The 26,954-nt window shown below is 44.2% G+C and overlaps 1 protein-coding gene across 1 annotated transcript in view; it reads right to left on the bottom strand.

The window, feature by feature from the left end:
- Nucleotides 1-25,997, bottom strand: part of S1PR4 (sphingosine-1-phosphate receptor 4) — a 49,880-nt gene extending 23,883 nt beyond the window's left edge. The window contains exon 1 of the mRNA XM_073547551.1: nucleotides 25,924-25,997. The gene's annotated coding sequence lies outside the window, so the exon portion shown is untranslated. The remainder of the gene's footprint in view (nucleotides 1-25,923) is intronic.
- Nucleotides 25,998-26,954: the final 957 nt, after the last annotated feature.

Here is a 26,954-nt window from a genome sequence, read left to right as displayed (position 1 = left end):
GAAAACTGGGCCCATGATGTGTTTTCCAGAGCAATGTGCAGCATCACACTAGGAGTGCCTCCTCACCGCCCGCCATGTGCTGAGTTATTAGTGCCCACTCACTGCCCGCCATGTGCGGAGTTATTAGTGCACACTCAAATGTGCCGAGTTACTCACCGATTATTTATTTTACACATGATAAAACATAATCCATTCAGGCCTGTGCTGTCCACCATCTTAGGTAATATTATATAAGCTCTTGGTAGGTATACTCTGATCATGCAGTATACGAGGGGGAGGACTAAAGGCAGCAATAGCTACAGAAATCAAGCACTAAGCTGGAAGGCATGTCCAGATTATATGTACAGCCAGGAAAATAACCTGGAGAGACAGGATGTCTATACCCAGCATGATCCGTATATAGCAGAGTGAGGAGTGATATCATGTCTACAGACCTGTGGTACAGGTGAAGTATGCAGCACAGGAATAGAGCCTTTACACATATACCACATAAAGTGAGTAACCTGGTTACACTGGATCTGCACACCCAGCCTCACAGTATGTAACAGAGATGAGGTCACATACAGATCATCAGACTCCATAACTGGGAAGGAGGGATAATCAGCACACAGCAGGGTCAGTATACAGTGCACTGACATGAAGTGCAGCCTCTCATCATCATACATATACCATCCCCCGACTGCTCCTCTCACCAGTGTCTCTAATACATGTGACTGCCCCGCTCCACCATAGTAATGGCAGACACTGTATGTGTCCCTGCTCTGTCCTATCATACATAAACCCAGAACTCATGAAGACTCTGTATAATACAGCAGTAATGTGGTATATCAGAAATGTCTGCAGGGAGGACACACGAAAGCTGCCTCTGCAATAAGTGAGGGAACATGGCAGCTACATGAATTTCTGAGGTAATCTTGATCCCAGATATGATGTAGGAGCTGATACTACCCTAGTACACACTACACAATGTCTGAGGTGAATGCAGAGTAGTATATGAAACATGTCTGCATGGAGGTCACAGAAGTAGTCTCACAGTCTGTGAGGAAAATGTAGCATGCACATGATGGACATGGCAGCTACATTAATTTCTGAGGTAATCTTGATCCCAGATATGTAGGAGCTGATACTACCCTAGTACACACTACACGATGTCTGAGGTGAATGCAGAGTAGTATATCAAACATGTCTGCAGGGAGGTCACAGAAGTAGTCTCAGTCTGTGAGGAAAATGTAGCATGCACATGAGGGACATGGCAGCTACATGAATTGCTGAGGTAATATTGGTCCCATACCTAATGTAGGAGCTGATACTACCCTAGTACACACTACACAATGTCTGAGGTGAATGCAGAGTAGTATATCAAACATGTCTGCAGGGAGGTCACAGAAGTTTTCTCACAGTCTGTGAGGAAAATTTGCATGCACATGAGGGACATGGCAGCTACATGAATTGCTGAGGTAATATTGGTTCCATACATAATGTAGGAGCTGATACTACCCTAGTACATGATGTCTGAGGTGAATGTGTTCCTATCATCTGTCGTGTGAGGTGATAACCCCAGTATTATACTCCCTGACACTGCAGACATGCTTCCTCCTGTTCATCCTGTGCAAGAAAGAGGGAGAGAGACAGATTTCCTGCTCTATATAATCCCCACCCTCCTCACAGAAACCCCCCAGGCACAGACATACTGTGCTTTTCTCCTCTTAAAGCAACATCCCTCGTGCTTAAAAATCTACACCACTATACCAAAAAAGCTGCAGGAGTAAAGGTCCACCCATCCCCAAGTCATGTCCTCCTCCGCCTATGGCTCCAGTGGTTTCTGCAGTGCTGGGCAGGTTGGCGCAGGAATAAGTGGAGGACAGCTTTACTCACAGTCTGTTGTACAAACGGGTGCCTGCCTATGTGCCGTGTCCTCCGGGTCAGGGACTCACTCAACCTCCAGGCCAGATGGAATACTCCTTTCCAACACTCCGCCAACGTGCCTTTCTGAACGTCTCCTCTTATAGCGCCTTTAAGTGTGAAGTACTCCTAGTACTGAGTTACACTGGAGTTCCTCCTATCCGATGTTCTTATGAACTCTACTTGTACGGCAGACAGCTGTAGCCTGCTCGGGGACTTCTTGCTACTAAGTCCCAGCTCACTATCCAGTTGCTGTTGTGCCCCCAAATCTTGTGTGGGAATAAAGTGGTCACTACTTCTATTCCTCCGGTGTCTGCTGTCTCTTCTAACCCACGTCCTCTATTCCCTTTTACTCCTCACGTTCCGTACTAGTCTTTCTTTCTATGGAGAATCAGGCTTTCAGTCTATGTTGCTCTCTCTCTTCCTTTCCCGTGCCAGCAGACCCAGGTCACTGGGATCTGCTGCAGCACTTCCATCCATCTATCCCTCTCTCCAGGGATCTTCTCTCCAACTCTCTAACCAACTGACCTCTCATCCTAAACTCTTCCCGCTCCTTGTAATGTCATCTAACTCCACCCACCTCTCAGCACGTTTCGTGTACCAAGCAGGGAGCCACCAATGGGTGCTTTGCTATACTCCAAGCAGGGAGCCGCCGAAGGTGCTTTGCTACAAAACCTTGTAGTGTGGGGTGCAGGTGTTGGAGAATGGTCAGGAGTCTCCACCTTACCTGGATGGTGGGATACCACACCTCAGGAGGAGGTGCAGTACCTCTGTGGCGACTGAGCCCTCAAGGGCGCCACATAGTCATACGGATGTTCCGTTGAAAAATCGCACAGAAATCACATTGCACTCACATGACACTCGCATGGCACGCGTCCATTTTTTCAGTTCGGAAATCAGACCGTTTTTTTTCTCAAAGATGAGTATGAGCCCTTAGTGCGGAAGAATAGAATCAGATCTGTGCGTCCATCCTACAGCTGTTGAGCGATGATCAGCGACACATTGCTGATTGGCCTCCGGCTGTTTCATTTTGTGTGAAAAAAAGAGTCAAAAAATTTTTTTCGATTAATTTATAGTATTAGATTTTTTTCTCTTCTAATTAAAATAGTTTACACCAAACATTACACACACACTAAAAATTTGGTACACATATTGTATATTCACCGCATACTTGGAAAGATATCATCCCGCTCTTCCCAAACACGGTATTCAGTGGAGGAGACGTACACTTTCCTTGCCTCTGACACTGAGAGTGAGGGAGAGGAGCACACCTTCTTTTATTTTTCTGACTCATCATCTTCCTCAAGTGATGCTGAACCGCTCTGTAGAAGCCACAGGAGAGAAAACGAACCAGCGTCCACCATTACTGACCCAGTATGGACCTCACCCCCATAAGACTATGAGCCACAGATTCCAGATTTTGTGGTACAATCTGGAATCCAGTGTGACACCACTGGCCTCACAGAAATAGTCTTTTTCAAAGTCTTCTCTGAGGATTTTGTTAACCTTATGGTGGCTGAGACTAATTTATACACCCATCAATTTTCGCCACAAAACCGCACTAGAAATGATGACGTTTTAGGGCCTGGTTCTTCACATGGGGTTAGTGAAGAAGCCAGAACTTTGGCAATATTGGAGTGCTAATGTTTTACAGTGGTGTAAAAAAGTGTTTGCCCCCTTCCTCATTTCCTATTCTTTTGCATGTTTGTCACTCTGTTTCAGATCACCGAACAAATTTAAATATTAGACAAAGATAGAACAAGTAAACTACAGGGCCCTGTCTGAAAAAAGTGATTGCCACCTAAATGTAATAACTAGTTGGGCCACCCTTAGCAGGAACAACTGCAATCAAGAATTTGCGATAACTGGTAATGAGTGTTTTAGGCTATGTGCAAACGTTGCAGATTTAGATGCGGATCCGCAGCATTTTTGGCCTCACGGATTTGCATCAAATCTGCAGTGTAGTGCACAGCCAATGTTAGTGAATGGGAAATTTGGGTTTGTTGTGCACCATTTCTGGGGCAGCTGAGGCCAGATGTTTGTAGCCAGGGGGGCCAATAACCATGGTCCCATCCTAGGCTATGAATATTTGCCCACAGTTGTCCGCTTTCTCTCTCTGGTGCAGAAAATTGCGCGGGAGCCCACACCATTTTTTCCAAAATTAAACATATTTTTCATTAATAAACATCGGCCTTGGTATTATATATCTATCTACTGTATCTATAGATAGATATATCTATACTTAGATATATAGATATATCTATCCATACATAGATATACACTCACTGGCCACTTTATTAGGTACACCTGTCCAACTGTGTGTTAAGACTTAATTTCTAATCAGCCAATCACATGGCGGCAACTCAGTGCATTTAGGCATGTAGACATGGTCAAGACAATCTCCTGCAGTTCAAACCGAGCATCAGTATGGGGAAGAAAGGTGATTTGAGTGCCTTTGAACGTGGCATGATTGTTGGTGCCAGAAGGGCTGGTCTGAGTATTTCAGAAACTGCTGATCTACTGGGATTTTCACGCACAACCATCTCTAGGGTTTACAGAGAATGGTCCGAAAAAGAAAAAAAATCCAGTGAGCGGCAGTTCTGTGGCCGGAAATGCCTTGTTGATGCCAGAGGTCAGAGGAGAATGGGCAGACTGGTTCGAGCTGATAGAAAGGCAACAGTGACTCAAATTGCCACCCGTTACAACCAAGGTAGGCAGAAGAGCATCTCTGAACGCACAGTGCGTCGAACTTTGAGGCAGATGGGCTACAGCAGCAGAAGACCACACTGGGTACCACTCCTCTCAGCTAAGAACAGGAAACTGAGGCTACAATTTGGACAAGCTCATCGAAATTGGACAGTAGAAGATTGGAAAAACGTTGCCTGGTCTGATGAGTCTCGATTTCTGCTGCGACATTCGGATGGTAGGGTCAGAATTTGGCGTAAACAACATGAAAGCATGGATCCATCCTGCCTTGTATCAACGGTTCAGGCTGGTGGTGGTGGTGTCATGGTGTGGGGAATTTTTTCTTGGCACTCTTTGGGCCCCTTGGTACCAATTGAGCATCGTTGCAACGCCACAGCCTACCTGAGTATTGTTGCTGACCATGTCCATCCCTTTATGACCACAATGTACCCAACATCTGATGGCTACTTTCAGCAGGATAATGCGCCATGTCATAAAGCTCGAATCATCTCAGATTGGTTTCTTGAACATGACAATGAGTTCACTGTACTCAAATGGCCTCCTCAGTCACCAGATCTCAATCCAATAGAGCATCTTTGGGATGTGGTGGAACGGGAGATTCGCATCAGGGATGTGCAGCCGACAAATCTGCGCCAACTGTGTGATGCCATCATGTCAATATGGTCCAAAATCTCTGAGGAATGCTTCCAGCACCTTGTTGAATCTCTGCCACGAAGAATTGAGGCAGTTCTGAAGGCAAAAGGGGGTCCAACCCGTTACTAGCATGGTGTACCTAATAAAGTGGCCAGTGAGTGTATATATATATACATACACACACACACATACACACACACAGTTGTGGCCAAAATTCTAATTTGTTTTAAATGAAAAAACACAAAAATTGTCCTAAAGCCAAATTGGATATAATTCCACACCAAACATAAAAAAGAGGGTCGACAAAAGTATTGGCACTGTTCGAAAAATCAAGTGATGCTTCTCTAATTTGTGTAGTTAACAGTACCTGTAACTTACCTGTGGCACCTAACAGGTGTTGGCAATAACTAAATCACACTTGCAGCCAGTTGACATGGATTAAAGTTGACTCAACCTCTGTCCTGTGTCCTTGTGTGTACCACATTGAGCATGGAGAAAAGAAAGAAGACCAAAGAACTGTCTGAGGACTGGAGAAACCAAATTGTGAGGAAGCATGAGCAATCTCAAGGCTACAAGTCCATCTCCAAAGAACTGAATGTTCCTGTGTCTACCGTGTGCAGTGTCATCAAGAAGTTTAAAGCCCATGGCACTGTGGCTAACCTCCCTAGATGTGGACAGAAAAGAAAAATTGACAAGAGATTTCAACACAAGATTGTGCGGATGTTGGATAAAGAACCTCGACTAACATCGAAACAAGTTCAAGCTGCCCTGCAGTCTGAGGGTACAACAGTGTCAACCCGTACTATCCGTCGGCGTCTGAATGAAAAGGGACTCTATGGTAGGAGACCCAGGAAGACCCCACTTCTTCCCCCAAGACATAAAAAAGCCAGACTGGAGTTTGCCAAAACTTACCTGAAAAAGCCTAAAACGTTTTGGAAGAATGCTCTCTGGTCAGATGAGACAAAAGTAGAGCTTTTTGGGCAAAGGCATCAACATTAAGTTTACAGGAAAAAAAAGAGGCATTCAAAGAAAAGAACACGGTCCCTACAGTCAAGCATGACGGAGGTTTCCTGATGTTTTGGGGTTGCTTTGCTGCCTCTGGCACTGGACTGCTTGACCGTGTGCATGGCATTATGAAGTCAGAAGACTACCAACAAATTTTGCAGCATAATGTAGGGCCCAGTGTGAGAAAGCTGGGTCTCCCTCAGAGGTCATGGGTCTTCCAGCAGGACAATGACCCAAAACACACTTCAAAAAGCACTAGAAAATGGTTTGAGAGAAAGCACTGGAGACTTCTAAGGTGGCCAGCAATGAGTCCAGACCTGAATCCCATAGAACACCTGTGGAGAGATCTAAAAATGGCAGTTTGGAGAAGGCACCCTTCTAATATCAGGGACCTGGAGCAGTTTGCCAAAGAAGAATGGTCTAAAATTCCAGCAGAGCATTGTAAGAAACTCATTGATGGTTACCGGAAGCGGTTGGTCACAGTTATTTTGGCTAAAGGTTGTGCAATCAAGTATTAGGCTGAGGGTGCCAATACTTTTGTCTGGCCCATTTTTGGAGTTTTGTGTGAAATGATCAATGTTTTGCTTTTTGCTTCATTCTCTTTTGTGTTTTTTCATTTAAGACAAATTAAATGAAGATAATAATACCAAAGAATTTGTGTTTGCAATCGTTTTCAGGAAGAAACTGAGTATTATCTGACAGAATTTCAGGGGTGTCAATACTTTTGGCCACAACTGTATGTATATATAGTACAGACCAAAAGTTTGGACACACCTTCTCATTCAAAGAGTTTTCTTTATTTTTCATTACTATGAAAATTGTAGATTCACTCTGAAGGCATCAAAACTATGAATTAACACATGTGGAATTATATAATTAACAAAAAAGTGTGAAACAACTGAAAATATGTCTTATATTCTAGGTTCTTCAAAGTAGCCACCTTTTGCTTTGATTACTGCTTTGCACACTCTTGGCATTCTCTTGATGACCTTCAAGAGGTAGTCACCGGAAATGGTCTTCCAACAGTCTTGAAGGAGTTCCCAGAGATGCTTAGCACTTGTTGGCCCTTTTGCCTTCACTCTGTGGTCTAACTCACCCCAAACCATCTCAATTGGGTTCAGGTCTGGTGTCTGTGGAGGCCAGGTCATCTGGCGTAGCACCCCATCACTCTCCTTCTTGGTCAAATAGCCCTTACACAGCCTGGAGGTGTGTTTGGGGTCATTGTCCTGTTGAAAAATAAATGATGGTCCAACTGAACGCAAACCAGATGCAATAGCATGCTGCTGCAAGATGCTGTGGTAGCCATGCTGGTTCAGAATGCCTTCAATTTTGAATAAATCCCCAACAGTGTCACCAGCAAAGCACCCCCACACCATCACACCTCCTCCTCCATGCTTCACGGTGGGAACCAGGCATGTAGAGTCCATCTGTTCACCTTTTCTGCGTCGCACAAAGACACAGTCTTTGGAATCAAAGATCTCAAATTTGGACTCATCAGACCAAAGCACAGATTTCCATGGTCTAATATCCATTCCTTGTGTTCTTCAGCCCAAACAAGTCTCTTCTGCTTGTTGCCTGTCCTTAGCAGTGGTTTCCTAGCAGCTATTTTACCATGAAGGCCTGCTGCACAAAGTCTCCTCTTAACAGTTGTTGTAGAGATGTGTCTGCTGCTAGAACTCTGTGTGGCATTGACCTGGTCTCTAGTCTAAGCTGCTATTAACCTGCGATTTCTGAGGCTGGTGACTCGGATGAACTTATCTTCCGCAGCAGAGATGACTCTTGGTCTTCCTTTCCTGGGGCAGTCCTCATGTGAGCCAGTTTCTTTGCAGCGCTTGATGGTTTTTGCCACTGTACTTGGGGACACTTTCAAAGTTTTCCCAATTTGTCGGACTGACTGATCTTCATTTCTTAAAGTAATGATGGCCACTCGTTTTTCTTTACTTAGCTGCTTTTTCTTGCCATAATACAAATTCTAACAGTCTATTCAGTAGGACTATCAGCTGTATATCCACCAGACTTCTGCACAACACAACTGATGGTCCCAACCCCATTTATAAGGCAAGAAATCCCACTTATTAAACCTGACAGGGCACACCTGTGAAGTGAAAACTATTTCCGGTGACTACCTCTTGAAGCTCATCAAGGGAATGCCAAGAGTTTGCAAAGCAGTAATCAAAGCAAAAAGGGGCTACTTTGAAGAACCTAGAATGTAAGACATATTTTCAGTTGTTTCACACTGTTTTGTTAAGTAGATAATTCCACATGTGTTAATTCATAGTTCTGATGCCTTCACAGTGAATCTACAATTTTAATAGTCATGAAAATAAAGAAAACTCTTTGAATGAGGTGTGTCCAAACTTTTGGTCTGTACTGTATATATACACTGCTCAAAAAAATAAAGGGAGCACTTAAACAGCAGAATATAACTCCAAGTAAATCAAGCAACACTGTTTGACAATCAATTTCACATGCTGTTGTGCAAATGGAATAGACAACAGATGGAAATTATTGGCAATTATTAAGACACACTCAATAAAGTAGTCGTTGTGCAGATGGGGACCACAGACCACATCTCAGTACCAATGCTTTCTGATGTTTTGGTCATTTTTGAATGTTGGTTGTGCTTTCACATTCGTGGTAGCATGAGACGGACTCTACAACCGACACAAGTGGCTGAGGTAGTGCAGCTCATCCAGGATGGCACATCAATGCGAGCTGTGGCAAGAAGGTTTGCTGTGTCTGTCAGTGTAGTGTTCAGAGGCTGGAGGCACTACCAGGAGACAGGCCAGTACACCAGGAGACGTGGAGGGGGCTGCAAGAGGGCAATAACCCAGCAGCAGGACCGCTACCTCAGCCTTTGTGTAAGGAGGAACAGGAGGAACACTGTCAGAGCCCTGCAAAATGACCTCCAGCAGGCCACAAATGTGCATGTGTCTGCACAAACGGTTAGAAACCAACTCCATGAGGATAGTCTAAGTGCCCGACGCCCACAGATGGGGGTTGGCAAATTCGCCACTGGCGCCCTGTGCTCTTCACATATGAAAGCAGGTTCACACTGAGCACATTTGACTGAAGTGACAGAGTCAGGAGATGCCATGGAGAGCGATCTGCTGCCTCCATAATTCTTCAGCATGACCGGCTTGGCAGTGGGTCAGTAATGGTGTGGTGTGGCATATCTTTGGAGGGCCGCACAGCCCTCCTTGTGCTCGCCAGAGGTAGCCTGGCTGCCATTAGGTACTGAGATGAGATCCTCAGACCCCTTGTGAGACCATATGCTGCTGCGATTGGCCCTGGGTTCCTCCTAATGCAGGACAATGCCAGACCTCATGTGGCTGGAATGTGTCAGTGTGGCGCCCCTGAGGGTTCAGTCGCCACAGAGGTACTGCACCTCCTCCTGAGGTGTGGTACCCCACCATCCAGGTAAGGTGGAGACACCTGACCACGCTCCAACACCTGCATCCCACACAACATAGTAGTGTAGCAAAGCACCCTTTGGTGGCTCCCTGCTTGGAACACGAAGCATGCTGGGAGGCGGGTGGAGTTTAGTCTGCACTAAAAGAGCGGGAAGGGTGTAGGATTTAGTCAGTTAGTCACAGGAGTCTGACAAGGTCAGTCTGTGAAAGAAGATCCCCTGAGTGGGATGGGTGAATTAAGTGCTGCAGCCGACCTCAGTGACATGGGTTCGCTGGCACAGGAAAGGAACATTGATAGAAAGCCTGACTCTCCATAAGAACATAAGAAGGAAAGGATTAGTACGGAACATGAGGAGAAGAGAACTAAGGATTAGGGTTAGAGGAGAACCCTTCCCAAGTTCTAAGCGCTAGGCTGGGGTCCGGTCCCCGAGGTTGTATGGATACTAATGGTCCTGCAGCAGACACCGGAGGAATAGAAGTTGTCAGCACTTTATTCCCACGCAAGACTTGGGGGCACAACAGCAACGATAGTGAGCCGGGACTTGGTAGCAAGGAGTCCCGAAGCAGGCTACTGCTGTCTGCCGTACAAGTAGAGTTCATAGGAACATCTGACAGGAGGAACTCCAGTGTAACTCAGTACTGTGAGTACTTCACTAAAGGCGCTAAGAGGGAGACATTCAGAAAAGGCACATATGTTGGCGGAGTGTTGGAAAGGAGTACTTCATCTTGTCTGGAAGTTGGCTGAGCTCCTGACCCGGAGGACATAGCACGGATGCGGGCTCTTATACCACAACAGACTGTGAGTAAAGCTTTGGAACTACATGCCCTGGTGTCCTCCACTTATTCCTGCGTCAACATGCCAGGCACTGCTACCTCCCCTGCGCCCGACACTACATCTACGTATCACTTCACCTACTCTGCCCTGGGACTACAGCCCTGCCTGTGGAGGGCTATAACATCATTGCTGCACCACACCATCTGTCCCAGAGGATCTGCCTGCAGCGTCGGCTTAACATCTTCATTGCCAAACACCACAGGTGGCGTCACGACTCATTCACTCTAATCATCAAAAGCACACTGAACTATCCCCCTTTTACAATGGGCGCCTAGGGCCACGGGCCGGGTCCCAGCTGCCGTGACAACTCCCATTGAAGCTCATCGGGCCCGGTACCGAGTACCCCACAGCCCTGGGAGGGCGACCCATCAGCAGTTCCTGCAAGATGAAGACATTGAAGGTATGGACTGGCCCGCCCATTCCCCAGTCCTGAATTCGATTGAAGACATCTGGGACATCATGTCTCGCTCCATCCACCGTCACATTGCACCACAGACTGTCCAGGAGTTGGCGGATGCTTCAGTCCAGGTCTGGGAGGAGATCCCTCAGGAGACCATCCGCCACCTCATCAGGAGCATGCCCAGGCATTGTCGGGAGGTCATACAGGCACATGGAGGCCAAACACACCACTGAGCATCATTTCCTTGTCTTGCGGCATTTCCACTGAAGATGGATCAGCCTGTAATTTGATTTCCACTTTGATTTTGAGTATCATTCCACATACAGATCTCCATGGGATATTAATTTTGACTTACATTGATCATTTTTATGTTTTATTGATTTCAACGATTTCCACTATGTAATGAATAAAGATTTGCAATTGGAATATTTCATTCAGTGATATCTAGGATGTGGTATTTTAGTGTTCCCTTTATTTTTTTGAGCAGTGTAGATAGATAGATAAATATATCTATAGATATATCTGTGGCGCCCCTGAGGGTTCAGTCGCCACAGAGGTACTGCACCTCCTCCTGAGGTGTAGTATCCCACTCTCCAGGTAAGATGGTAACACCTGACCAGCCTCCAACTCCTGCATCCCACACAACATAGTAGTGTAGCAAAGCACCTTTGGTGGCTCCCTGCTTGGAACACGAAGAGTGCTGGGAGGTGGGTGGAGCTTAGACTGCACAAGAGAGTGGGAGAATATTAGGAAAAGGTCAGTCTGTGAGAGAAGATCCCCTGAGAGGGATGGAGTGAAGGAGGTGCTGCAGCAGACTTCAGTGACCTTAGGCTATATGCACACGCTGCGGATTCACCTGTGGGTTTTTCCGCGCGGATCCGCAGGTAAAACCGCAGGTAAAGTGACCTGCGGTTTTCCTGCAGATTGGCCTGCGGTTTTCCCCTGCGGTTTGGCACCTGGACAGTGGAATAGGTGCCAAACCACAGAAACAATTGACATGCTGCGGTTTGTAAACCGCAGCAAAACTGTGCGGAAAAAACCGCAGCGTGAGCACAGCGGTTTTTAAAACCCATAGGGTAACATGGTACTGTACCATGTCAGTGGAACTGCTGCGATTCTGCAGGGCCAAAAACGCTGTGGAACTGCAGCAGAATCCGCAGCGTGTGCACGGGAAAGAGAAATAGAAAGCCTGATTCTCCAGAAGGAAGAAAGATTAGTGCAGAACCTAAGGAGAAGAAGAGAACTAAGGACTAGGGTCGGAGTGGAGCCCTTCCTCAAGTTCTAAGCGCATGGCCGGGGTCCGGTCTCCGAGGTTGTATGGAAACTGATGGTCCTGCAGCAGACAACGGAGGAATAGAAGTTGTCACCACTTTATTCCCACCTAAGACTTGGGGCACAACAGCAACATGAGTGAGCCGGGACTTGATAGCAAGGAGTCCCCGAAGCAGGCTACAGTTGTCTGCTGTACAAGTAGAGTTCTAAGAAACATCAAGAAGGAGGAACTTGGGTTTAACACGCAACCACAAGTACTTCAGTATAAGCGCAAGTGAGGAGACGTTCAGAACAGGCACACGAAAGGGAGAGCTGGAAAGGTTAATTCCATCTGCCTGGGAGTTGGCTGAGCCCCTGATCTGAAGACCACAGCATTGAAGCGGGCACCTGTCTGTGCTAAGAACGTGAGTAAAAGAACTGGAACTGCATTCATCTGTCTTATTGTCTTCTTCCTGCGCCAACCCACTCAGCACTGCTACATCTCTGTGCCTAACACTGCACCATCTACTTCTCGTCGCTATCTCCTCATTTGCCAACCTCATCTACTCTGCCCTGGGACTACAGCCCTACCTGTGGAGGGCTACAACATCATTGCTGCACCACACCATCTGTCCCAGAGAAGCAACCCTGCAGCGCTGGTCAAACTGACCAGAAACCACAGGTGGCATCACGAATCATCTCATTGACTTTATCCACATTACTCTACCCCTTTTACATGGACGCCCAGGGCCACGGACCGGGTCACCGCTACTGTGACAGTTCCCTCTGAGATACCGGCCCGCTACCGAGTACCCCACGGCCCTGGCGGGCGATCCATATCTATGGATAGATATATCTATGGATAGATAAGCTTGAGAAAGGCTCAGTCAGAGCCGAAACATCACCCAGACATGTGGGTGTGAATATATTCACAACTTTTTTCAACATGTGGAGTATGGAGTGCTGCCTTCATTTTTTATTTTCTATTGGATATTGGGGCGAGTATTGGACTTCTTGCCTGGGGGCCATGCATCCGAAGATAAGTACTGTGCTGTTTCCCTTTTTTATTATCTAGATATATCTATGGATATATATATATATATATATATATATATATATATCTCTGGAAAGATAGATATATCTATAGATAGATAAATATATCTATGGATAAATAGATCTATATCTATAGATCTATCTATCTATAGCTCTATCTATCAATCTATCTATCGAGCTATCTATCTATCTATAGATATATCTAATCTACCTGTGTGTGTAAACATTATTCTTCAATGGAGTATGCAAAATAAGAGGTTGGACAAAGAAATGACATCAGAACTCTTTTTTGTTGTTGAATGATAGATCTTTATTTAGCTTACAAAATGCATACAAATCTGCATCAAAAAAACGCATGAAAATCTGCATTAAAAACATCAAATCCGTGCGGATTTTTACCTGCGATTTCTGCCAAGAGAAGCAGATTCTGTGCTGAAAATTCTGCAGGCAAATCTGCAACTTGTGCACATGCCTTGACAACACTCTGGAGGAATTTTGTCATTTTCATCTCTGCAGAATTGTTGTAATTCAGCTACATTGGAGGGTTTCCAAGCATGATGCAGCTTTTTAGGCCGGGGTCAGACTAGCGCATGGCATGTGATGCGAGAGCATCGGATGCGATATGCTAATGACCCTCGGCTCCCCTCCTGCTGTGAGCGGGAGCCGAGTGTCATGCGTCTGTGCAGCGAGTCTCTCGCACAGAGCGGATCAGAGTATAGCTGCAGAGGAGGCGGAGAAATTAATTTCTCCATCTCCTCCATTGCCGGGGTCAGCGTATATCGCACAGCACTCAGATGATATCCAAGTGATGTGTGTTGTCTCACTTGTACCCATAGGCTTACATGGGTGCGAGTGAGCCAAGACTCGGCTGAGTGTCAGTGACAATCGCAGCGTTCTGCGATTACACTTGCACGTTGAAAACGACCAGGAAAAAAAACGCTGATGGGAGCTGCCCCATAGGTGAATACTGGTCCGAGTGCTATGCGATGTTTTATCACATAGCACTCGTCCGTATTCATCGCTAGTGTGACCCCGGCCTTAAGGTCATGCCACCGCATCTCAATTAGATTAAGGTCAGGACTTTCAAGTCTTAATTTACTTTTTCTTAAGTCATTCAGAGGTAGACTCGCTGGCGAGTTTTGGACATTGTCCTGCTGCATAACCCAAGTGCACTTCAGCTTGAGGTCACAAACGGCCGGACATTCTCCTTTTGGGTTTTTTGGTAGACAGCAGAATTCATGGTTCCATTTACCACAGCAAGTCTTCCAGGTCCTGAAGAAATAAAACTGCCTCAGGCCATCTCACTATAACCACCATATATTACTGTTGACATGATGTTCCTTTTCTGAAATGCTGTGTTACTTTTAAGCCAGATGCCAAGCAGGCCATTTTTGACCAGTTTCTTTCTTAGGCCGGGGTCACACTTGCGAGTGCAATGCGAGAAACTCGCGCAAGTCTCTCGCATCAATACCCGGCACTGCCGCCGGCACTCTTGACCGAAGTGTGTTACTTTTAAGCCAGATGCCATGCAGGCCATTTTTGACCAGTTTCTTTCTTAGGCCGGGGTAACACTTGCGAGTGCAATGCGAGAAACTAGCGCAAGTCTCTTGCATCAATACCCGGCACTGCCGCCGGCACTCTTGACCGGAGTGTGCTGCTGCATGTGTTTCTGTGCAGCTGAACTCTGCGGTCTTTATGGTGAAGGACACTGACCATAACTGAGGCAAGTGAGGCCTGCAGTTCTTTGGATGTTGTTGTGAGTTCTTCTGTGATCTATTGGATCAGTCGTCGTTGTGCTCTTGGGGTAATTTTGGTCAGCCGTTCCTGGGAAGGTTCAACTATTCCATGTTTTCGCCATTTGAGGATAATGGCTCTCACTGTGGTGTGTTGGAGTTCCAAAGCTTTAGAAATGGCTTTATAACCTTTTCCAGAGTGATAGATCTCAACTACTATTTAGGCACATCAGGTGCTCTGCAAACGCAACATGACTCCTGCAGACCATTCCATCAAAGTGTACATTCCAAAACATCACTCCTTCCCTTTTGAGCACTGACGTGCGCCGAAATGGTGTTTTCTCCCACGTATGAAGTACCAGTCTACTCATGAGAAAAGGCACAACAAATTTTGGGTCCATTTTCTCTTGTTACCCTTGTGAAAATAAAATAAATTGTGGCTAAAAGATCATTTTTGTCAACATTTTTTTTTGATTTTCATGGTTGTACGTTATTACGTTATAAACTTCTGTGAACAACCTGGGGGTCAAGGTGCTCACCACACATCTACATAAGTTCCTTGAAGAGTCTAGCTTACAAAATTGGGGTCAGTTGTGGGGGTTTCCACTGTTTAGGCACATCAAGGGCTCTCAAAACGTGACATGGAGTCCACTCTTGATTCTAACCAATCTAACCAATCTTGCGATGAAAAAGTCAAACAGCTCTCCTTCCCTTTCAAACCATGCCATGCACGAAAAACAGTGTTTTTTTCCCCACATCTGGGGTATTGGCATGCTCAGGAAAACTTGCACAACAAACTTTGTCATTTATCTTTTCCTGTCACCCTTGTGAAATTAAAAAAAATGGGTCTAAAGTAAAATTTTTGTGAAGAAAAAGTAAAATGTTCATTTTTTTCCACATTCCATTAATTCCTGTGAAGCACCTGAAGGGTTAATGAACTTCTTGAATGTGGTTTTGAGCGCCTTGAGGGGTGCAGTTTTTATAGTGTTGTCACTTTTGGGCATTTTCTGTCATATAGACCCGTCAAAGTCACTTCAAATGAGCTGTGGTCCCTAAAAAAATGGTTTTGTAAATATCGTTGGAAAAATGAAATCGCTGGTCAACTTTTAACCCTTATAACTTCCTAACAAAAAAAAAGTTTCTAAAATTATGTTGATGTAAAGTACACATGTGGGAAATGTTATTTATTAACTATTTTGTGTGACAGAACTCTTTGATTTAAGGGCATAAAAATTAAAAGTTTGAAAATTGCAACATTTTCCAAATTTTCACCAAGTTGAATTTTTTTCACAAATATACCATGTTATAGAGACAAAATTTTACCACTATCATGAAGTACAATATGTCACAAAAAACAGTCTCAGAGCGAGTTGGATCCGTTGAAGTGATAGTGGTCAGAATGATAAAATGTGGCCTTGTCGTGAAGGTGCAAACAGGCTGGGGGGGGTGATTTAGTTGGGGGGGGGATAAAGGGGTTCTCTGAAACTAAACAGCAGATTTAAAAAAAAATTCTTATTACATCTGTATATAGAGCAATAATATCCCCCAAACCCTTATTTATATTTCTTATTCTTTCTTTTCAGCTGTATTGTCTAAATATTAGCTGCAATGTTATCTAAACACCATGGTACTGAGTCCCTGTCCCTCCGTCACGTCAGTGTGTGGTGTCATTTTTCACACGTACTGCAGGAACACTTACACCCCTGCACTCATTATAATCTATGGGGCTGCGCACATGTAGACATGTCCGCTGCTGGATATCAATACATCACGTGCACACGGATGACATAAAGTAGAGAATAGATAGATATCTTAGATTTTCTAGATAATTAGTTGTATGTATTAAGCTAATAAACAAAAATGATGATTTTTGATAACCACAAAAGGTAAAGAAGAACACTCATTGGAGTTGCCGTGTCACACTGCCCTCTGTGAGACTTGGTGACTCTGAGGAGTGTTATCTTTACTGACGCCACTGCTGTTCAGAGCCGCCGGGTCTCGAGGAGCGTAGCGTGAGCCGGTGACTGAGTTGTGTCATTGTTTTTCAGCTAACCATTTGTAGACTACGTCAGATTTGGTGTGGCTGAGGGCTTGCATTTTTAGGCTCGGACTGGCCCAATAACCATTGGCCTTCACAGTATGTTAATATCAGCTTACGCTGTCTGCTTTACCTTTTCTGGCTATCAAAAATAGGAGGGGACTCCACGTCATTTTTTTTCATTTATTTATTAGCTTAAATACATGGACAGTAATCTACAAATGCAAGGCACTAATTAACTCCTTAGTGACAGAGCCAATTTGGTACTTAACCCCTTCCTGACATCTGACGGTATATCCCGTCCATGGGACCTGGGCCCCTATGCCCATGGACGGGATAGTACGTCGGGCGCGATCAGCGGCGCCCAAGTGGTGAGCGCCGCTGATCGCGGCCGGGTGTCAGCTGATTATCACAGCTGACACCCGGCACAATGTGTCAGGGGCGGTCACGGACCGCCCCCGACACGTTAACCCCTTGCACACCGCGATCAAACATGATCGCGGTGTACCGGGAGTTAAAGGGAAGCATCGGCAGGGAGGGGGCTCCCTCCGTGCTTCCCTGAGCCCCCCACGGCAGCGCAATGTGCAGCGCTGCTGCGGGGGACTCCTTTCCTCCAGGCCCCCGAATCCAAGATGGCGACGGGGGCCATCGGGGGCCTGAGGAAGCTGGCTTCCTCAGTGCCTGCAAAGCAGGAAGCCTTCTGCAGTGCCTGTGTCAGATCGCTGATCTGTCACAGTGATCTGTGATGTGACAGATCAGCGATCTGTCACAGGACAGTGATGTCCCACCTGGGACTATTTAATAAAGTAAAAAAAAAAAATAAAAAAAGTGTAAAAATAATTTAAAAAAAAATCGCCAAATAAATTAGAAAAAAAAAAAAAAAATATTCCCCCAATAAATCCATTTTTTGGAAATAATAAAAAAAAACAATAAAAGTACACATATTAGGTATCGCCGCGTCCGTAACGACCCGCCCTATAAAACTGTCCCATTAGTTAACCCCTTTAGCGAACCCCTTAAAAAATAAAAATAAAAAACGAAGCAAAAAATAATGATTTATTATCATACTGCCAAACAAAAAGTGTAATAACGCGCGATCAAAAAGACGCATATAAATATCCATGGTACCACTGAAAACATCATCTTGTCCCGCAAAAAATGAGCTGCCACACAGCATCATCAGCGAAAAAATAAAAAAGTTATAGCTCGCAGAATAAAGCGATGCAAAAATAATTATTTTTTATATAAAATAGTTTTCATTGCATAAAACCGACAAAAACATAAAAAAACGACCTAAATGAGGTATCGCTGTAACCGTACTGACCCGAAGAATAAAACCGCTTTATCAATTTTACCGCACGCGGAACGGTGTAAACGCACCCCCCCAAAAGAAATTCATGAAACGCAGGTTTTTCTTCATTCTGCGTCCCAAAAATTGGAATAAAAAGCGATCAAAACATGTCATGTGCCCGAAAATGGTACCAATCAAAACGTCAACTCGTCCTGCAAAAAATAAGACCTCACATGACCCGGTGGGTCAAAATACGGAAAAATTATAGCTCTCAATATGTGGTGATGCAAAAACTATTTTTACAATAAAAAGCGTCTTTTAGCGTGCGACAGCTGCCAAAAATAAAAACCGCCATAAATAGTAAATCAAACCCCCCGTTATCACCCCCTTAGTTAGGGAAAAATAATAAAATAAAAAAAATGTATTTATTTCCATTTTTCCATTAGGGTTAGGGCTAGGGTTAGGGCTAGGGTTAGGGTTAGGGTTAGGGTTAGGGCTAGGGTTAGGGCTAGGGTTAGGGCTAGGGTTAGGGCTAGGGCTAGGGCTAGGGTTGGAGTTAGAATTGGGGGTTTCCACTGTTTGGGCACATCAGGGGCTCTCCAAATGCAACATGGCGTCTGATCTCAATTCCAGCCAATTCTGAGTTGAAAAAGTCAAATGGTGCTCCTTCCCTTCCAAGCTCTGCCATGCGCCCAAACAGTGTTTTACCCCCACATGTAGGGTATCAGCCTACTCAGGACAAATTGCAAAACAATTTTTGGGGTCCAATTTCTCCTGTTACCCTTAGGAAAATAAAAAATTGGGGGCAAAAATATCATTTTTGTGGAAAAAAATGATTTTTTTATTTTCACGTCCGAGTGTTATAAACTTCTGTGAAGCACTTGGGGGTTCAAAGTGCTCACCACACATCTAGATAAGTTCCGTGGGGGGTCTAGTGTCCAAAATGGGGTCACTTGTGGGGAGTTTCAATAGTTTAGGTACATCAGGGGCTCTCCAAACGCACATGACACCCGCAGACCATTCCATCAAAGTCTGCATTCCAAAACGTCACTACTTCCCTTCCGAGCCCCGACGTGTGCCCATACAGTAGTTTTCTCCCACATTTGGGGTATCAGCATACTCAGGACAAATTGGACAACAACTTTTAAGGTCCAATTTCTCCTGGTACCCTTGGGAAAATAAAAAAATGGTGACTAAAAGATCATGTTTGTGGAAAAAAAACCAATTTTTTATTTTCTCGCCCGGGCGTTATAAACTTCTGTGAAGCACTGGGGGGTTCAAAATGCTCACCACACATCTAGATAAGTTCCTTGGGGGGTCTAGTTTACAAAATGGTGTCATTTGTGGGGGGTTTCCACTGTTTAGGTACATTAGGGGCTCTCCTAAGGCAACATGACACCCGCAGACCATTCCATCAAAGTCTGCATTCCAAAACGTCACTACTTCCCTTCCGAGCCCCGACGTGTGCCCATACAGTAGTTTTCTCCCACATATGGGGTATCAGCATACTCAGGACAAATTGGACAACAACTTTTAAGGTCCAATTTCTCCTGGTACCCTTGGGAAAATAAAAAAATGGTGACTAAAAGATCATGTTTGTGGAAAAAATACGAATTTTTTATTTTCTCGCCCGGGCGTTATAAACTTCTGTGAAGCACTGGGGGGTTCAAAATGCTCACCACACATCTAGATAAGTTCCTTGGGGGGTCTAGTTTACAAAATGGTGTCATTTGTGGGGGGTTTCCACTGTTTAGGTACATTAGGGGCTCTCCTAAGGCAACATGACACCCGCAGACCATTCCATCAAAGTCTGCATTCCAAAACGTCACTACTTCCCTTCCCAGCCCCGACGTGTGCCCATACAGTAGTTTTCTCCCACATATGGGGTATCAGCATACTCAGGACAAATTGGACAACAACTTTTGGGGTCCAATTTCTCCTGGTACCCTTGGGAAATTAAAAAAATGGTGACTAAAAGATCATGTTTGTGGAAAAAATACGAATTTTTAATTTTCACGCCCGGGCGTTATAAACTTCTGTGAAGCACTGGGGGGGTCAAAGTGCTCACCACACATCTAGATAAGTTCCTTAGGGGGTCTAGTTTCCAAAATGGTGTCATTTGTGGGGGGTTTCCACTGTTTTGGTACATCAGGAGTTTTCCAAACGCGACATGGTGTCCGATCTCAATTCCAGCCAAAAACGTCAAATGGCGCTGCTTCCCTTCCGAGCTCTGCCATGCGCCCAAATAGTGGTTTACCCCCACATGTGGGGTATCAGCGTACTCAGGACAAATTGTACAATAACTTTTAGGGTCCTGTTACCCTTGGAAAAATAAGAATTGAGGGTGAAAAGATCATTTTTGTGGAAAAAATATGATTTTTTAATTGTATGGCTTTATGTTATAAACTTCTGTGAAGCCCATGGGGGTTCAAAGTTCTCACCACACATCTAGATAAGTTCCTTAGGGGGTCTAGTTTCCAAAATGGTGTCATTTGTGGGGGGTTTCCACTGTTTTGGTACATCAGGGGTTTTCCAAACGCGACATGGTGTCCGATCTCAATTCCAGCCAAAAACGTCAAATGGCGCTGCTTCCCTTCCGAGCTCTGCCATGCGCCCAAATAGTGGTTTACCCCCACATGTGGGGTATCAGCGTACTCAGGACAAATTGCACAGTAACTTTTAGGGTCCTGTTACCCTTGGGAAAATAAAAATTGGGGTGAAAAGATCATTTTTGTGGAAAAAATATGATTTTTTAATTGTACCGCTGTACGTTATAAACTTCTGTAAAGCCCTTGTGGGTTCAAAGTTCTCACCACATATCTAGATAAGTTCCTTAGGGGGTCTAGTTTCCAAAATGGGGTCACTTGTAGGGGGTTTCCACTGTTTAGGTACATCAGGGACTCTCCAAACGTGACATGGCGTCCAATCTGAATTCCAGCCAATTTTGCATTGAAAAAGTCAAACGGCGCTCCTTCCATTCTGAGCTCTGCCATGCGCCGAAACAGTCGTTCCCCCCCACATATCAGGTATCTGCGTACTCAGGACAAATTGCACAATAACTTTTGCAGTCCAATTTCTCCTGTTACCCTTGGTAAAATAAAAAAAATTGAACCTGAATTATTTTTTTTATGAAAAAAAGTTAGATGTTTAATTTTTTTTTAAATATTCAAAAAAATTCCTGTGATGCACCTAAAGGGTTAATAAACTTCTTGAATGTGGTTTTGAGCACCTTAAGGGGTGCAGTTTTTAGAATGGTGTCACTTTTGGGTATTTCCTATCATATAGACCCCTCAAAGTGGCTTCAAATGTGATGTGGTCCTAAAAATAAAATGGTGTTGTAAAAATGAGAAATCGCTGGTCAACTTTTAACCCTTATAACTTCCTAACAAAAAAAAATTTTGGTTCCAAAATTGTGCTGATGTAAAGTAAACATGTGGGAAATGTTAGTTATCAAGTTTTTTGTGTGCCGTATCTCTGTGATTTAAGGGCATAAAAATTCAAAGTTGGAAAATTGCAAAATTTTCAAAATTTTCGCCAAATTTCCATTTTTCTCACAAATAAACGCAAGTTATTTGAATGAAATTTTACCACTAACATGAAGTACAATATGTCACGAGAAAACAATGTCAGAATCACCGGGATCCATTGAAGCGTTCCAGAGTTATGATCTCATAAAGGTACAGTGGTCAGAATTGTAAAAATTGGCCCGGTCATGAACGTGCAAACCACCCTTGGGGGTGAAGGGGTTAATGACCAAGCCAGTTTTTACAAATCTGACCACTGTCACTTTACGAGGTTATAGCTCTGGAACGCTTCAACATATCCCAATGATTTTGAGATTGTTTTTTCATGGCATATTGTACTTCATGCTAGTGGTAAAATTTCTTCAATGTAACTTGCGTTTATTTAAGAAAAAATGGAAATTTGGCAAAATTTTTTAAAATTTTGCAAATTTCAAACTTTTAATTTTTGTACCCTTAAATCAGTGAGTGGTGTCATACAAAATAACATTTCCCACATGTCAAATTTACATCAGCACAATTTTGGAAACATAATTGTTTTTTGTTAGAACGTTATAAGGGTTAAAAGTTGACCAGCGATTTCTCATTTTTCCAACAAAATTTACAAAACCATTTTTTTTAGGGACCACCTCACATTTGAAGTGAGTTTGGGAGGTCAATATAACAGAAAATACCCAAAAGTGACACCAGTCTAAAAACTGCACACCTCAAGTTGCTTCACGAGAACTAAAACAATGTGGAAGGAAAAAATGAACATTTTTCACAAAAAATTTACTTTGGAACCAATTTTTTATATTTTTACAATGGTATCAGGAGAAAGTGGACTACAAAATTTGTTGTGCAATTTTTCCTGAGTACTCCAATCCCCCATATGTGGGGGAAAGCCACTGTTTGAGCGCATGGCAGGGCTCATAATGGAGGGAGTGCTGTTTTACTTTTTAAACGCAAAAGTGTCTGGAATCAATGGTGAGCGCCATGTTGCGTTTGGAGATCACCTGATGTACCTAAACAGTGGAACCCCCCCAATTGTAACCCCAACACACCCCTAACCCTAATCCCAACCCCAACCATAAACCTAACCACAAACCTAACCCTAGCACACCCCTAAACCTATTCCCAACCCTAACCGTAATCCCAACCATAACCACAACCATAACCCCAACACAAATCTAACAGCAAGCCTAGCTCTAGCCCCAACCAAAACCCTATCCCCAAGCCTAACCCCAGCCAAACACTAAACCTAATGGAAAAAAGGAAGCAAATACATTTTTTAAAATTTTATTATTTTTACCTAACTAAAGGCGTGATAAAGGGGGGTTTGATTTACTTTTTTTTTTCTCCATTTTGATCACTGTGATAGGGACTATCACAGTGATCAAAATGAACAAATAGGAAAAATTTCCTATTGTTGCCGGCTGCTGGCCTGCAGATCTTGGCGGGTGCACTGCGCATGCGCGTGCCATTTTCTTCCTGGGACACCGGACGTACCGGGGGGGCTCAGAGTCCCCATTTCTCTCTCCTCCCCGTGAATAATGGTGATCACAACACTGGGGTCAGTAAAAATGACCCGAATCATGTTGTCTGGGGTCTCAGCTACCCTTAACTGCCACCGTTAAAAGGCGTATCAGCGGTTGTTAAGGGGTTAAATATCTCACAGATATCTACCTGCCTATCTAATCATCTATTTACCCCATATCTATCTATGTCTATGTTTGCACACTTTTTGACACCTCAAAACCATCTGTCACTTCTCTTCTGCATTCTGTTCAGGTACATGTCATTCTCATGGTGCACACGAATGACGTACCCTTGGACATGAATAACAATGGTACTGTTTTTTCCAGTACCTGAAATATCAGGACTTGTGAAGGAGGCCTAAAACAGAGGTCTCCAACCCATAACCCATGAGCCACATATGACTCATGGGTCCCCTACATGTGGCTTGTGGCAGCTGTAGCACATCTGATGATTTTTTGCTTCTCTACCTGGCCTCTGCTCCCTTCTCCTATGTAGTTGCCTACTCATTCCTGCCTCTGTCATTTCTCCTCACTGGCTGCATGATTACTTCCTGGGCTAGTGTCGTATGACCAGAGTGCACCTGCACTGCTGCTGGATTCTGCAGCTCACCTTGCCAAATACCAAATCAGCACTCTTTTTCCGTTATCCACTATTTTCCAATGTGGGAAAGCACTGAACGCTGAGCTCTTAGCACACTCAAGCTGCATTCTCCTGTAAACAGTATGCTCCAGTCAGCTGGCAGGTCACCAATTCATTCTTCCACAGGTTGGATAATCTGAAAGAACAGTGCTGCTGTTATTAAAACTACTATGCTGCAGCCTGTTCTCTTTGGGTGGTGACAGGAATGATTCTGCTTCGCTCTTCACCAGGTTTCAGAACTGGTGCTACAGTTCTCACAGATGTGTCAGAGGCTGCAGACAGTTGCACTGCATCTGTCTGCAGAAGGTCTCGGTTATTTGCTTTGCACACTAGTGGCCACCTTCCCCGGTGCGAATGACCACACCTGGACTTGGTGTTTATAACTCCCTACTTCCTGTTGGGAAGTGCTGGTGTTATTTCCATTCCTTCCTTGCGAAGGCTTGGAGCTACAGCAGTTGGCTAACTTCCTTTCTGGCGTTGGGAGTACGTCTGATGTTTCCTCTCTGAGTCTGCTCAAAGATAAGTGTTCCCCCCTGTTTGTCTTTACCAGTTGTCTGGTAGTGTAGTGGGGATTGACTAGCGCTCATGCTGACCTTCCCTATGCAGGGCTTACCACTAGGATCTGGCAGGGCTTAGGTATCCTGCTCGGCGATAGGTGCGTAACCTATTTAGGATCTTAGAGCAGACAGGGTGATGTTAGTTCTGCCTAGGGGTCTCCACTCCCTGCTTTCCTAGCGTTGGGCTCCCCTTCCCCTTATCCCTTTGTGTTGCACTGAGTCTGTCTTACACCTTGCATGACAGCAGTTCAACCAAACAGTGTAATTGCTGTTTCCATTGGTCCCTCACCACCCCAGTTCCACAGCTGTGCTTGGTAGACTGCAGCCTGATGTGCCTCTCCCCCCACTGGCCACAGAGCAAAATGTTCCCTGGGACTTTGTCAATTGGGGTGTATATGGCTGTTGGGGTTGCAGGACCGTCCTTCGAATAGGGGTGATATGCATGGTGGTGGAGAGTGCCCCCTGAGTCAGTAAGGGCAAACTGAGGTCCCCTCCCAACAACAATATGAGCATTATATAAATAAGAACACCCCCCTCACACATACACCACCTTCCTAAATACAGAATTTGGAGACTGTATCCAAAGCAGAATAATGCACATGTGTTTTAGTGCTTTTCCACCACGGAAACGCATGAAAAACACATGTGATCTGCACCTAAGGATATCAGTAAAGTTATGTCAAAGTAAAAAAATCCAACGAGTATCAAAAATAAAGCAACTTTATTTGAAAGCATGAGACCCCAAACACAGGCAAAAAACACATCAAAAAACAAAAAACACAAACGCAATGAAAAAGTGTAAGTAACCACATTGAAATAATAGGTGCAGAAATTCTGCAACATCAAAAATGCACCTAAAGCTCATCATGGGAATGGAGCCTTACACAGGTAATCTAAATATCCACAAGTCCTTAGAAAATTGCCAATGGTGTTCTCTTATAAACATGAGGTCTCTGTACAGGCTACCCTAAAATTCTCACCTATTGGGGGTACCTGAGGACTAGAGTTGAGAAATACTGGTCTAAACAATTTAAGAGACCAAGCAGCTGCTTCTTTGTATGTGTTCCTTAAGTCATATGCATCAAAACCCTTGTTTTAGCAACTATAGACTGAACTCTTAGAAAGCACAAACTTGCGCCAGTTTCTATTATAATAAACACATTTTCTTCACTCTTTCTTCATATAAAGTACATTTACTTTATATAAGTATCCTGTTATTTCTAGAAACACACTTATCCATCCATCCATCCATCCATCCATCCAATCTACCTGCTTAATAACTTCACATCCAGCTGATCTTATAGTTGTATTATCCTTTCCTTTATTTTTTTTTCTATTCTGCCCCATCTCATTGTATATTTAGTGTTTAGCCATGAAAAGATTAGCTGCATGATCTTTCCCATAAGAATCTATTGAATCCCTGCTCACCTGGCATCTGATGGTCACTCTGTGCATGCATGCAGGTGATCTCTGATCTCTGAAGAAGTGACAGCTAATTGACATCTAGTAGTTCTGGCAGGAAATAATGTAACCTCTACCACAGGTTTCAGGATGGACCCCACCCAGGGGAGAGGCAGGGGTACTGGTAACTGCAAAAACTGTCAATACTAACATTTTGCCTTGTATATTAAATTGTGTCGTTTTACTGAGATTTACATTTTTTACTAATTTTAATTGTTTTTTGTATATATAAAATGTAAATATTTTTGGGGAAATATGTTGTTTATTATAAAGAAGTAATTTATTTTATTTCAAAATACATTTGGGATAGATATATAATGTTATAAATAAAGATGTACAAATCTGTTTGGGTCCCTCCTTATTAGGCAAGCGATATCACTTACCGAATAAGCTGCAGAGGGAACCTGGATACCTGGATCGCTCCTGCTGATCAGCTGTCCGACTCCGTCAGCTTCGCAGCTGCATGTGTCGCGGCTGTATGACAGTCACAACACATACGTGGAGAGCCTGTTTGTTGGGCCCTCCATGCATGTGTTGAGACAGTGAAACAGCTGCAAAACATGCAACTGTGGAGCCAAACAGCTGATCAGCAGGAGCGATCCAGGTATCCAGGTTCCCTCTGCAGCTTATTCGGTAAGTGATATCGCTTGCCTAATAAGGAGGGACCACAACAGATTCTCTTATCTCTAGTTATAAACTGAGAACAATACTATATGTTCTCAATATGCACAAGTTTATTTCATACATCATGAGGCAATGGCACCAATGGGTCAGTTGATTGTCCAATAGGTTTCTGCTATCTTTGATCGCATTTAGAAGTTTTGACTGTCATAAAAGTTCAATATGCACATCCATCTTTTACTAAGGCTGGAACCAGACAGCCATATTTCGTGGTCCTTCTATGGATTTCAAAGCCCGTTCTCCTGAATTTGCCGTCCAATTGTTACACACCCATGTCTTTGAAAACCCGACATTTCATCTGCCGCATGCAGTAAAAT

Source organism: Dendrobates tinctorius, unplaced genomic scaffold (genome assembly GCF_039654945.1).
Source record: "Dendrobates tinctorius isolate UK_male_01 unplaced genomic scaffold, ASM3965494v1 ptg000011l, whole genome shotgun sequence".
In the NCBI taxonomy this organism is placed as follows: domain Eukaryota; kingdom Metazoa; phylum Chordata; class Amphibia; order Anura; family Dendrobatidae; genus Dendrobates; species Dendrobates tinctorius.
The sequence above is the reverse complement of the archived record's forward strand: the minus strand, read 5'-3'. Positions and strand labels throughout refer to the sequence as shown.